Source organism: Cavia porcellus, unplaced genomic scaffold (genome assembly GCF_034190915.1).
Source record: "Cavia porcellus strain 051 isolate PalLab524CR breed Dunkin Hartley unplaced genomic scaffold, mCavPor4.1 scaffold_32, whole genome shotgun sequence".
NCBI lineage: Eukaryota > Metazoa > Chordata > Mammalia > Rodentia > Caviidae > Cavia > Cavia porcellus.
Window position 1 is genome coordinate 37,530,945 of NW_026947515.1, and position 12,580 is coordinate 37,543,524.

Consider the following 12,580-nt stretch of genomic DNA (forward strand, 5'->3'; position numbering starts at 1 on the left):
TTTTTTATTCATATTCTCCTCATATTGCAGGCAAAGTGAATTCCTACGTTTTCAGATGGCACATGCTTTCACAGTGGTAAGTCTTAGCGCCTGATCCTTCAAAGGCACACGGACTAACAAGTCCTTAGGGTGAGACACAAATCACACAGCAAGTGGGACACAAACCTCATTTCTTGAATTTGCTAAGTGCACTTCACACCAGTTAAATGCCTTAGATATCGATATTAGGGAACTCTGGTGAGAATTTAATAATTATTCTCATTATAAGCACAAATAAAATAAATACGCTGTTCCTATATATGATAGTGAATTAATTTGCATAAATTTAAATATTATCAAATATTTTGGTAATTTTTTGTAAATTATACAAATTAAAATTTAAAAAAGCTTGAAGAGACCATCATAATATACTCCTTGCATTATATTTAATTCTGTAAAAGCTAACGTGACATTAGAGATGTTTAATCATGTATAACTTTGAACAATCTTTTTTTAAAAAATAAAAGTAGGCATAAAGTAGTCTGACTCTGGCTTTTATGAGGGAGAAGAGAGGGAATCCAATAAAGTGCTTGGCCCAGTGCTTGTCACATAATATTGCTAGAAGTTAGTTACTATTATAATTCTATTTCTAAGGGTTGAGTAATTAAAATTTCAGGTTTATTTAACTACTATGAGTAACACTGCTATAATTAGCACATCTTGGTCCCAATGGCTTATTTTCTGTGTTGTAGCATTTCCTTCCAGGACTAGAAAAGCGTCACTAGGGGGAGAGGTGAGGGCCTCCTTCTGGTTCTGTATCCCGCTGCCGCATCGCCCTTTAGTGAGGTGGTTCCCACTGAACAGGCTGCAGCTGCGCGGTGTTTGCAGATGCCCAAACTCCTGGACCCTAAGGTGGCCCTGAGGCCTCCCTAGGTGACTGGGCGTGAGCAGTGACAAGTGTGCAGGCCCAGAGGGGACAGCCAGGTGGGGCCAGGTGGGGCCAGCCCGGGCCTTTCCAAAACAGGACTTCATTAAAGTCCCCTTCTCCAGGAGGCCTTCCCTGGCCATGGTTTCTGAAGGTCCAGCCTCACCTCGGACACTGCATTTCCTCTTCATGGTCTCGTTGCCTCTTCTCCTCAGGCCTGGTCTAACAAGGCTGATCTGTCTGCATATTGTCTGCCTTCTCCACTACAGGACAAACACTCAAGGACAAAGATTTTATCCAGCACTGAACAGTGCCAGTCACACACCAGAACTCGCTGGAGGCTACACTTTCTAATGGTTGAATAAATGAAAGGGTTGTAAACATTGTAAATGGGGGCAGCGTCTTAAAAAGCATCCGCCAGCTATGATCTTTGAGGAACTCCCTCTTTGTGGGACGCCCCACGACCTGCTGCAAGGTAGCCCTTGTTTCTATGAGGCCCACTCCATTGCTGGTGACAAAATACTCATAACTAAGTGCAGTAAAACGATTCACTTTATCACATGCAGAGATTATGTGGTCAAAGTCAGATTAGGACAGTGGTAGGGATGCTTATGCAGACTGAAAGGCTGGGGTCACTCACATGGCAGGTGACCAGAGACATGCAGAGGCTTTTATCCGATCTCTTCCCCCAGTACCATCCTCATACTGAGCTACATTCCTGGCATTTTTTATTTTAAGGAAGCATGTCACTAAGTTACGCAGGCTAGCCTTGAACTTAACATTCTGCTGTTGCAGCCTCTCAGAGTGTTGGGAATTCATGTGTGCGCTACTAAAGCTGGCTCATATTGTTATTATTATCTGTGTTCTCAAGACTATTCTTACCTGTTTTATTCCCCTAAGGCATAAATGCTGTAATTGCGCTACTGGTCATCGCTTCCCAGGTCACATTTGGTCACTCCACACTGCTAGTGTAGAAAGACCATGGTAAGAGGGTGTGTGTGTTTGCTTGTGGGGCTGGGGATGGACCCTGGGCTCACACATGTCAGGCAAGTGCTGGACTGCTGAGCTTAATCCAGGCCTGGTAGAAGTTTTAGACCATAAAAATCACATGCTGCACACCAGCCCTTGACTTGCAGGTTCACTGACTGACTGCAATCTAAAGAAAATGAAAAATAAGGCTCAAAAGGAGCTCAATGTAGAAGTAGGCCATGTCGACACCTGTCAGGTTGTGAGCTGCACACAGAAGAGATGTTCTTCTCCTACCCAAATCCATCGTTATTACAGTCAGCAAAGAGGTCACCCGTATCATGGAGGAGCCAGTAACATACTGACACAGTTTTCAGTTGTTCTCACTTTTCTCTTACTGTTTAACCGAGAGGAAAGTGTCACCCGGCGCTGCTGTTGGAACTACATCAGTTTGTCGATTGCGAACACAGGCCAACTATGATTCAAAAATGTAAAAAGCCTTCTGAGAATTCTTTGGAAAGAGCACTATGTCATTATTCTTCATAAGTTGTGTGTTCCATGCCTTTGACAATAGCACAATGTGTAAGTCACATGTATGTACATATAATACATATACATACATGCACATATATGTTGGTTATTAAACATTTACTAACACTGTTATTAAATCTCACAGTCTATGGCTCTGTGCTTTCAATCCAGATGCGTCATTACCATTAAAGCTCGCAAGCTCACTGCCCTAGTGTGACGTTTTGGGGGTTCACCACCCATCATGCAGAGCGACTCTCCTGTGGGGGGCGCTGTTCCTCCTGCGAGGTCCACTCACCTTGGGACAGTGGAGGGTTGCTGTGGGCCTGTTCTCTCCCATCAGTGCAGTTCATACTGAGTAAATAAGCTCTTTCAAAAACAAAAACACTACGTCCTGAATGGCTAAAGCTTCCTCACATCTAGAAAATGCAGACTACCCACTTGGGACAGATAGTCCACGGCTGATTGGGATAGGAGGACAGGAAGTGATTCCAAGGGGCCAAAAGGAAAGTTTGAAATGCTCTATGTACATGCTCATGATCACCACTGGTGGGATTACAAAGACTGTCTGCCATGTCGTCAGCACGTGCTGTCCTGCCCACTCTTATGTTTTCCAGACAGTAAGAATAATCAGAAAGTAAATGACCACCGCAACAACCTGTCCTTGTTTACATGCCGTTATAGAGTAGCCACGGAGCAAGAGAAGACCGATATACAATCTTCGGCATGACCCTTGTCATCACTACAGTGATGATGAGCTCAGGGGGGTTCCAGCTCGGTCATTCTAGTTACCTAATATTTGGGGGAAATACAGTATGTGACTGTACTCAGCACTACACTTTGGTACTGAATTCATTAGCTAAAATTGAATCATTAATCACGTGTGTGCACCTCAAAGCTACAACCTATTACGGAGTCACTACCGCCACCCCCAGATGTTACAGGTGGAAACAAACATTTTTATTTCTGAAGGAAAAGTATTGTGCAAATTTCTAGAAAGTCTCAGTACTACCTAATAAAATAGAAATGGTGATATGAAAGAAAAGCATCCTAAATTTTCATGGCTCTCTAGGTTCAAATCCCCAGCACTATAGTTCAGAAAAAGGGCCTCCTCTACGTAGAAAAGACCTCCAGCACCGTGAGAAGTATCAACACACACACGCTGCTTTCAAAGTGAAGAAGTCAGCAATGGCTGAGAGGGCCAGTGTCTTCCCAGATGTGCTGTTTCCACAGAGCTGAAGGAGGCAGACGGTGGATGGCTGTAACTCCAGCACTCGGGGCAACGGAGGCAAGGAGCTCACAAGACACAGTCCAACCTGACCCCTTTTGTGACTTAGGGAGACCCCTGGTGTTGATCTAAAAGAAAGAGTCTGAGAATATACCAGTATTTCATTGTGCAGATGCAAGATCAAAACACCAAACATGCAAAATACAAAAACTACTAGGCAGACGATAGATAAATAGATTCACAGATACTTAGATAGAAATAATGCCATAACTAGCCACTGTTTTACTAGGTATGAAGACAAAGTTGGGCCATAGCTTTCTTATCAGTTACTAGACCCCAAGTGATTGGACCTCACTTCCTGGCCACATGCCCAACAGAACTTGGAACCCTCGGAGCAAACATCACAATCCAGCACCGCCTGCCTCCCCAGCTCATTTGCCTGGAGGCACTCGGTGATGAACGTCCTGAGCTGCTTCTCTACATGCCGAGGGCGCAACCCCAGGACCCCAGGCAGAAAAACTATATCCGAAAGACTAAGCAGATGCTTCGCACCATCCAGATGCGACAGCCCACCATGCGAACAACAGCCAACCGTCACAGCCAGCCCAGTCACAGTCCAACCAAGACCATCCACCTGGGACCTACCAACATCAAGGTACCTACCCAAATACCCGCTGAGGTCAGGTACCAATGAAACTCAAACTCAAAAGATCTGTGGGCAAGGCCACCAGGCCCCGAGATCCCCAGCAGCTCTGGGCACGTGTCCTCAGAGCCGGCAGCACTGAAGTTAAACAGACATACGTGTCCAGGGCTACAGACCAAAGTCACCGTGTCCAGCCCCCGAGAGACACTAAGTAGCCTACAATATGCCCAGCTGGGCCACACCAATACCGGCAATTACTTGGCAAGGAGCGGGGTCAAACCACACCCTCTCTGGTCAGTACAGGCAGATAGGCCACCCTCGCCCATCAAGCCCTTCGTGCCAATTTTCCTGCCTGGCCGATCCTTCTCTGGCCCTTTCTTCACAAGTACCTCCACGGCCCACACCTCCTCCGGAAAGGGCCACGTGACAGGAACGGATCAAATGCCATCCAGTCTTGAGAATTCTTTCTCCTCTAAGAATCAGAACATGTGGCGTATCAGAACATGTGGAAGTGCCTTGCTTACCACAAGATGCTCAGGGGCTTTGCCTCCCACAACACCCTGAGGTCCCGTGCACACCCGAATATCTTAAAGTGCCGTTTATTCCAGAAGCTCCTAGAGCACCTGATATAACAGACTATCCTAAAGTGCTCTGCACATCTGAATATGCCACAGTGCCCTGTGGGCCAGAACCTCCCAAGGGGCTTGGTATAACAGAACACCCTAGGCTGCCTTACGTACCAGAACCATCCAAGGTGCCTTACATACCCGAAACCCCGAAGGCGCCTTATGTATCAGAGCCTTGTAGTGTGCCTTGGGTACCACAAGGCATACTGTGGCATACTGTACAACAACATACTGACCTGATTCATGTAACAGAACCTCCTCAAGGACCATGCAGAACAGAACATCCTAAGGTGCCTTCCATGCCACAACCCCCTCAGGGGCCTTATTTCCCAGAATCTGCTATAGGGCACTGCACACAAGAACCTCCTAAGGAGCCCTGGGTACCAAAACATACTGAAGAGCTACCCGTAAGGCAATCTCTTAAGGTACCTTCCAGAGCACCACTTCCTCGGGTGCTTTGTGGACCAGAATCATCTAAAGTGCCTTATGTACCAGGGCCGCCTAGGCTGCCTGAGGAACCAGAACATGCTAACATACCAGGCATTCCAAAACATCCTGAGGTGTCTTGTATAGCGGAACGTTCAAATTTGCCTTGTGCAGCTGGTACACCAAGGGTCGCTTGCCCACCAGAATATGCTAAAGTGCCCAGGAGAACACGGCCTAGTAATGTGACTTGTGTAACAACGCACACTACAGCGATTTCTGTGACGGAGCCCCCTACACTACCTGGGGTGTCAGGAACTACCAAGGTACTTTCTGTAATGGAACTTACCAAAGTAATTTTCATATCAGAAGTTCCACAGGACACTAGTGTACCAGAATCACCTAAAGTGCCTGACGTTCCCGAACCGTCTAAAGTGCCTTCTACACCAGGCGATCCGAAAGTGCTTTGCACATCTGAACATGCTAAAGTCACCTGGGGGCCAGAACCTCCCAAGGTGCTTTGTATAACGGACCATCCTAAGGTGCCTGGCACACCAGAGCCTCCCAAGGTGACTTGTGCAACACAACATACTAAAGCACTTGCGGAAACAGAAAGTCCTAAAGCACCTGGCACACCACAGCATGCCAAGCTGCCTTATGTACCAGAACCGCTCAAGGTGCCATGCATTTATGAACAACCTCATGTGCCTGGCATACAAGAAACTCGTGAGGCACCTTATATATCAGAACCTCGCAGTGTGCCTTGGGTACCAGAAGCTCCTGAGGTGCCGTGTGTACCACAACATACTGCAGTCCATCTTGCAACAGGAGCTTCTGAACTACCTTGCCTTAAAGAACTTCCTCAAGGACCGTGTACACCAGAACCACCTAAAGTGCCTGGCATGCCGGAACGTACTAAAGTACCTGACATAACAGAATATCATAAGCCACCTTATGTATCAGGCCCTCATAAGTGGCCTTGCATGAGAGAATATTCTAAGGCGTCTTGCATAGAAGAACCCAGCAAGATGTCTGGTGAAGCAGAACATACCATAGTCCTTTCTGTAACTGAAACTCCTGAACTACCTTGTTACCTTCGTTGGCTGCTTTGGATACGAAAACCTGCTAAAGCGCCCTGGCTGCCAATATCTCAAGTGCCTTGTGCACCACACACTCCTCGGGTATCCTACGTGTCAGAACATCCTAACGTACCTTCTCCAGAGGATAAATCCACCTACCCCAGCGCTGGTCTCCGCCAGAGAAAGGTTCATGGTGCTAACGGCCACTCGTTTTCATCTCAGTGATTCAGAGAGCACGCTAATTGTGCCGTCTGCTCAGACCTGACGGGGCCCTTTGGTTGCAAGCTATACAAATCTACGAACTACAAACTCGTGGTGCAGAAGTGCCACACACTTGTTCCATGCAGGCGCATTCTTTGCATGATGAATGCATGATGCAAACAAAACAATTTTCCATGGCTGTATTCCCCACTCAGATAGTAGTCTCATCACATCCTGAAAGCCATGAGGGTGTGCACGAAATGCATGAAGAGGGTGAGGCAAATAACAGCAAGGACAGTGGCAGGGCTTTGTACTCTTTCGGGCTTCCTGACTTTCATTTTGCTCAACAATTAGGGAGAGGAAACCGCCCAGGCTGTATAAAACAGATCACATCTATGCCACAAACTTGGTTAAAAACAGTGCTGAAAACCTTGCTCCTCCTTGGGCAGAGAAGAACGGATTGAACAGGACGCCGGATCACACCTTTCTCGTTGGAGAGCATTCAAGCTTTGTGACCCCAAGTGGACTGTTGTTCATGCTGGACTACTTTGTTTCTCTCCAAACTACATGACTATATATTTGGGCCCCTGATTTTGTAGTCTTCAGGGACATTCAAAAAACAGTAACAATTATCAATGAATCTGAAAATAACACATACATTATAGCTGTATGTCCTTAGTCAAGCTATTTTATTGAGTCAGACAACACTTGAAATACACAGTGGTACACATTTCAACATCTTAAGTTATTACAACACAAATCTACTTTCTAATATTTAAGTGGACATCGAAAGAGTTACACGAAGAAAAGTTTTCTCAAAACAAGGCCCAAAAGCCCAAAGGAATTCTAGTGGGGGCTCAGGAGGAAACATTTGAAAGCAATGCCCTAGGTGAATATTCTACTTTCTAAATGCCCAACAGTAAAGAGCGGCTCTTCAAAGCAAGAAGAGAAACCTATTTCTGACATGTCAGAGTTCTCTGTAAGTTTACGTTGTGTCTACTGATTTTTGTTTTTAAACAAGTTCCATGCATTAACAGAAACACATACACCTTGCAAATCAACATGTGAATCCGCATAAACATTTTCCTTTGATGTTTTCTTTACTTTCAAATGTAGTCATTTAAAGGAAAGATAACATGTGACTCCAAGCTTTGGGAAAGTTACCTTTCTAATGAAACGAGGCATCCAAATGATGATAGGAGGATGTAACTTTTCCCACTTTGGAGTCAGCTGTTATCTTCCCTTCAAATAACTAAATTGGAAAGTAAGGAAAACATCAAAAGAAAATGTTTATACGGATTCGAGCTTTCATTTGCAGGGACTGTGTGTTTCTATTAGTGTCTGGAACTTGTTTAAAAACAAAAATCAGTAGACACAACGTAAACTCACAGAGAACTCTGACATGTCAGAAATTTGTTTCTGATCTTGTTTTGAGAGCCGCTCTTTGCCGTTGGGCATTCAGAATGTAGAATACTCACACAGGGCCTTTCTTTCAAATGTTTCCTACTGAGCCCACATCAGAATTCCTTTGGGCTTTAGGGCCTTATTTTGAGAAACACTTTCTTCATGTTACTCTTTTGTCATTCACTTAAATTTTAGAAAGTAGATTTATTGGATAAGCAGCAATTTTTACTACCTTCTGCGTGCTTCTGAACAAATTTTACATGGATGACTTTGATAGAAATCTTCCTTGCTGTCCCCAGCAAAACCTTGTCAGTTTTGTACCCATTATACACAAATGATCAGCATTTTTAACCTTTATTCAGCGTGATATGTGGTTTTTAAAATGTTTGCGTAGTAAGATTGACTATGCATGTTTTATGCAGATTTGCATTACGAATTTATTTTTAACTGTATTTTATTTCTTGCAACCTTTCAAGGTTGGGCCAGTTCTTATTATACAAAAGTTTTCACTATATATTTACAGGGGAATAAGGTAGTTTACAGCTTGCCTAGTTGGATTTTTTATATTCTAGGTCACAATTTACTTTGCATAAGCCTTCGGACAGATTATTTTTATGCACATCCGGCATGATTTAAATTTCAAGTTCCTTTCTTGGTGAAGCTACAGCTACTTTATCAATTTGTTTTATTTTGATTTTGTCCTGCAGCAGGCAGCTTTGATCATCATAACAATCTGTATATGTTTACCTCTTTTCTTATGTTCAAAATCTTTAATTCAAACATGTAATAAACATCACAGCCATATTATAAAACTGCCATGTTAGATTTTGCAGCCGTATTATAAAACTGCCATGGGGATTTGCATTTTCACCAGTCTCAATCTACAGTAAACCTCAAGTGAAATCTGCCACCTCCACCCCAGGACTCAGGGTGACTTACGACTGCTCTCTGCCTCAATCCTCACTCACTGAAGGTCTGCCGCATCGGTCTGCCCTGTCACGAACCACGTGTATGGGTGCAGTAACAACTGCACATGGTTGTATACAACAGCAATCTTAAACTTTCAATGCCTTGTGTGTTGTAATGGACACACAATCTACTGTCGTCAAATAAACATTTTCTGCATTTTGGTGCCTGCAATCTGTTGTTGCTTTTATGTGAACTATCCCGGTTCTTACCTACCATCAATTTTTGGCCACACCTGTCCCCTAAATTTTTAACTGACACTTGATTTAATGGAATACAAGGGGTTGTAACACGCGTGAAAAATTCATGGGATAAAGTCACTGACAGCTGTGTTTCCAGTGCCCTGTGAGCAGGGTACATGGATGAGAGGTGCTCATTTAAAGAGAGATGCACTGCTGGACGAGAGAGGCTGGGGCCAATGCTTCTGTAGAAATGCAGTTTCAAGACCTTCAGGCCAGAATTCAGTGTTTGGAGCACTATGACAGTGTTCTAGGAAAAGGTGACAAGGCTGTATTGAAACAAATATAAATTTTTTGTATATGAAAAAATAAGACAACTTTGAAAAGTAAGTCCTATTTACTCTTTTGGACCAAAACTTAACATAAGACCTGGTCTTATTTTCAGGGGTTATGGTAGAGGTGACCCGAGATAGCCTGGGCAGGCATATGAACGAGCACCTTCTGCGGCGGTCAAGCGAATGGCAGATGTGCAAGCCTTGAGCATCTGCTTTCTGCCGCCTTCTCTCTTCCAATGGTAACGACTGATGTCTGAGTGTTTGCTGTGGGAGAAGCATTCAGGGCCACTAACTCAGCTCCCATGATGACCCTGTTGGGTGAGCTAGAGTTTGACTCTTTTGTCCCCCAAAGTTCACCAGCTTGCTGCTACTGGGAGGTGTGGAGCCCTCAGTAGTTGAGAGCTAGTGGAAGGTCTCCAGTCACTGGGCAGAAGCCCCTGAAGGGGACAGCAGGTCCTCAAGCCCTCCTTCTTCTCTTCCCAGCCATGAGGTGAGCAGCTTTGTCCTGCGATGTGTCCCCAGCCCACGATGCACTGCCAGCAGCCTATGCCAGCGGGCAACCGCTCACAGAGTAGAACTTCAGAACTGAACCTCCATAAACCTTTTCCCTTTATAAGCTGATTACTTCATGTATGTTTCAGTAGTGGAAAGCTGAATGCCAGAGTGCGGCTGTGTGATACACTATATTTCAGAGAGGAATTAACTAGAGGAACAGAGGTACCAGGAAACTGAGCCAAAGCAAATGCCGTCACATAGAAACACAGCAGGTGCTCCGTGATGAGGCTAGACCAGGACTTCTCACTCCAGTGTTCCTTTTGCCCGGCCCCTGGGGTTTCATGTTTTGCTTATTTTATGAAGAATTTTAAAATGATTTTCATGTATAAGACCTCCATCCTTATCATCTTACATATTTCTCAGATTACTTCTATGAACTAATTACTTCTTTTCTGCGTATCAGTCTGAGGGCTGAAGTGTTCACTTAATTGCTAACCTCCCAAGGTCATTTCCTTTGCTGAGGTCAGACCTGAGCTCTGTACCCGGCAAAGTTTGAAGTCTGCACTCGGTACTGTAAAGACTCTCATCCACATCATGGGTACCTAATTAGGAGAGGGGGTTCACTCCTAGAAGAGCACAAAATCCGCTGGCCACGGTGCTCCATGCCTACCATCACAGCACTATGGAAGGCAGATCAGGGTGATCACAACTTGGACCCAACCTGGATAACTTAGTTCAAAGATGCTGTCACAACATTCAAAATAAAAAAGTGTCCAAAATGTAGTCCAGTTCAAAGCCCTGGGCTCAATCCCAAGTACTGGAGAAAAGGGGCAGACAAAGAGAGCTAACCAATCAGTAGAGATTGCAAGGCAAGCTAGAAGATGTAAAGAGAGATCTACCAACTACTGACCACGTTCTTGGGCCAAGTGTGGGGCCTTCGTGTTTATTTTCTGACTCATGCACTAATTGGCCACTGTTGGGCGCAGGCGCTCAACATACCATACTCCACCCGGGACTAAGGACCACGCCAGCTAACCCTAACCCTAACCCTAACCCTCTTTAAATTAGCCAACCCGTGCGCACTTCGTGCTCACTCCGTACTCTGTGGCAACTCCTGATTGGCCACAGCTGGATATGGTAGCCGGAGCCTGCATCCCATTCCCGCCCTGCTTCCTTGTGGCAGCCTGTGATTGGCCACGGCCAAATATATAAACCAGAGCCCGCGTAAATAAAGCAGCAGTTAACTGTCGTCCACAAAAGCATCTCCTGTCTCCTGTTTCATTGAGGCTGCGCCGGTCAGGCCACGCTGGTTCTTTTTATGTCTGCTGGGTCATGAGATTCCCAGATACGGTGAAGCATTGTTTCTGGATGTATCTGCGAAGGTGTGTGTACAGGAGATTAGCTTTCAAGTTGGTGTAGTAAGGAAAGCTGATGGACCAGTGTAGTGGGTGCCATCAACTGAGAGCCTAAAGAGAAGCAAAAGGAAAAGGAAAGTGGAATTCGCTTCAAAAGAAGGCGGAATCCAGGCAGCATCTCAACCTGGTAGACAAAGACAACTCAGTCTTGCTTTGCCTGCCAGTCAGTTGGAGCTGGAATCCAGGCAGCATCTCAACCTGGTAGACAAAGACAACTCAGTCTTGCTTTGCCTGCCAGTCAGTTGGAGCTGCTGCCTAAAGTTTCTCCTACCACGGCACTGCTGGTTCCCAGGCTTTCAGCGCTGGACAGAAGCAACAGCACAGGCTCCCCAGCTTCTGCACCTCTGGGCCACACCAGCATGCTCCTGAGTCTCCACAGCAGGTAGGAACCCTCAGTCACCATAATTACACGATCCAGTATCTGATGATAAATCTCTTCCTATGTGCCAACAGGCAAATATATGCACAAATACAGGTATATAACCTATACACATTCACAGAGGTATTCATAGAAACCTTTGCATACAGATAGAGACAGAGCAGGTATATATCTACCATACAGAAACATATTAGAGAAAGCCCTGATTAACATGGAAAGAGCTGCATTTAATCTAATTATGAATTCAACTCAGGGTGATCCTCCTGCCTCAGGCTCCCAAGTGTTGGCAAGTATGACAGACTGATCATTGGCAGTTACCTGATCGTCCTGGAGAGCTCAGGGGAACTTTTTGATGTTTTGTACACGAGACAATAAATTCTAAACTCGGACAATCATTAACCATAGAAAAAGAGGTGAGTCTGAGCACTGTAAAAATGAACCATTTTAATATTCAGTAAAAAGATGCCCACTGAAATTGGCAATTTTAAAACTTCCAAGAAATGCGAGAGACATTTATATTAATAATAAAATTTGCTGTTGATATGCAGTGTAGAGGCAAAAATGCAAGAGACTGTCCACATAAGCACTTCGTTTCTAAAAAATTCTCTTAATTATTAATGAGTATTCATTTCGCAGTTAAGGAGTTTGACCCTGACATTTCCACACATTCATACATCAATTTTGATCTTCCCCCCTCTTTTCTATAATTTGTCACCTGAACACTTCTAAACAATTTAATCACTTCATTATGCGCACAGTGTTACTGCCTCAGCCCGCTTTCTCCCTGCTCAGACTGAATGCTCAGCACT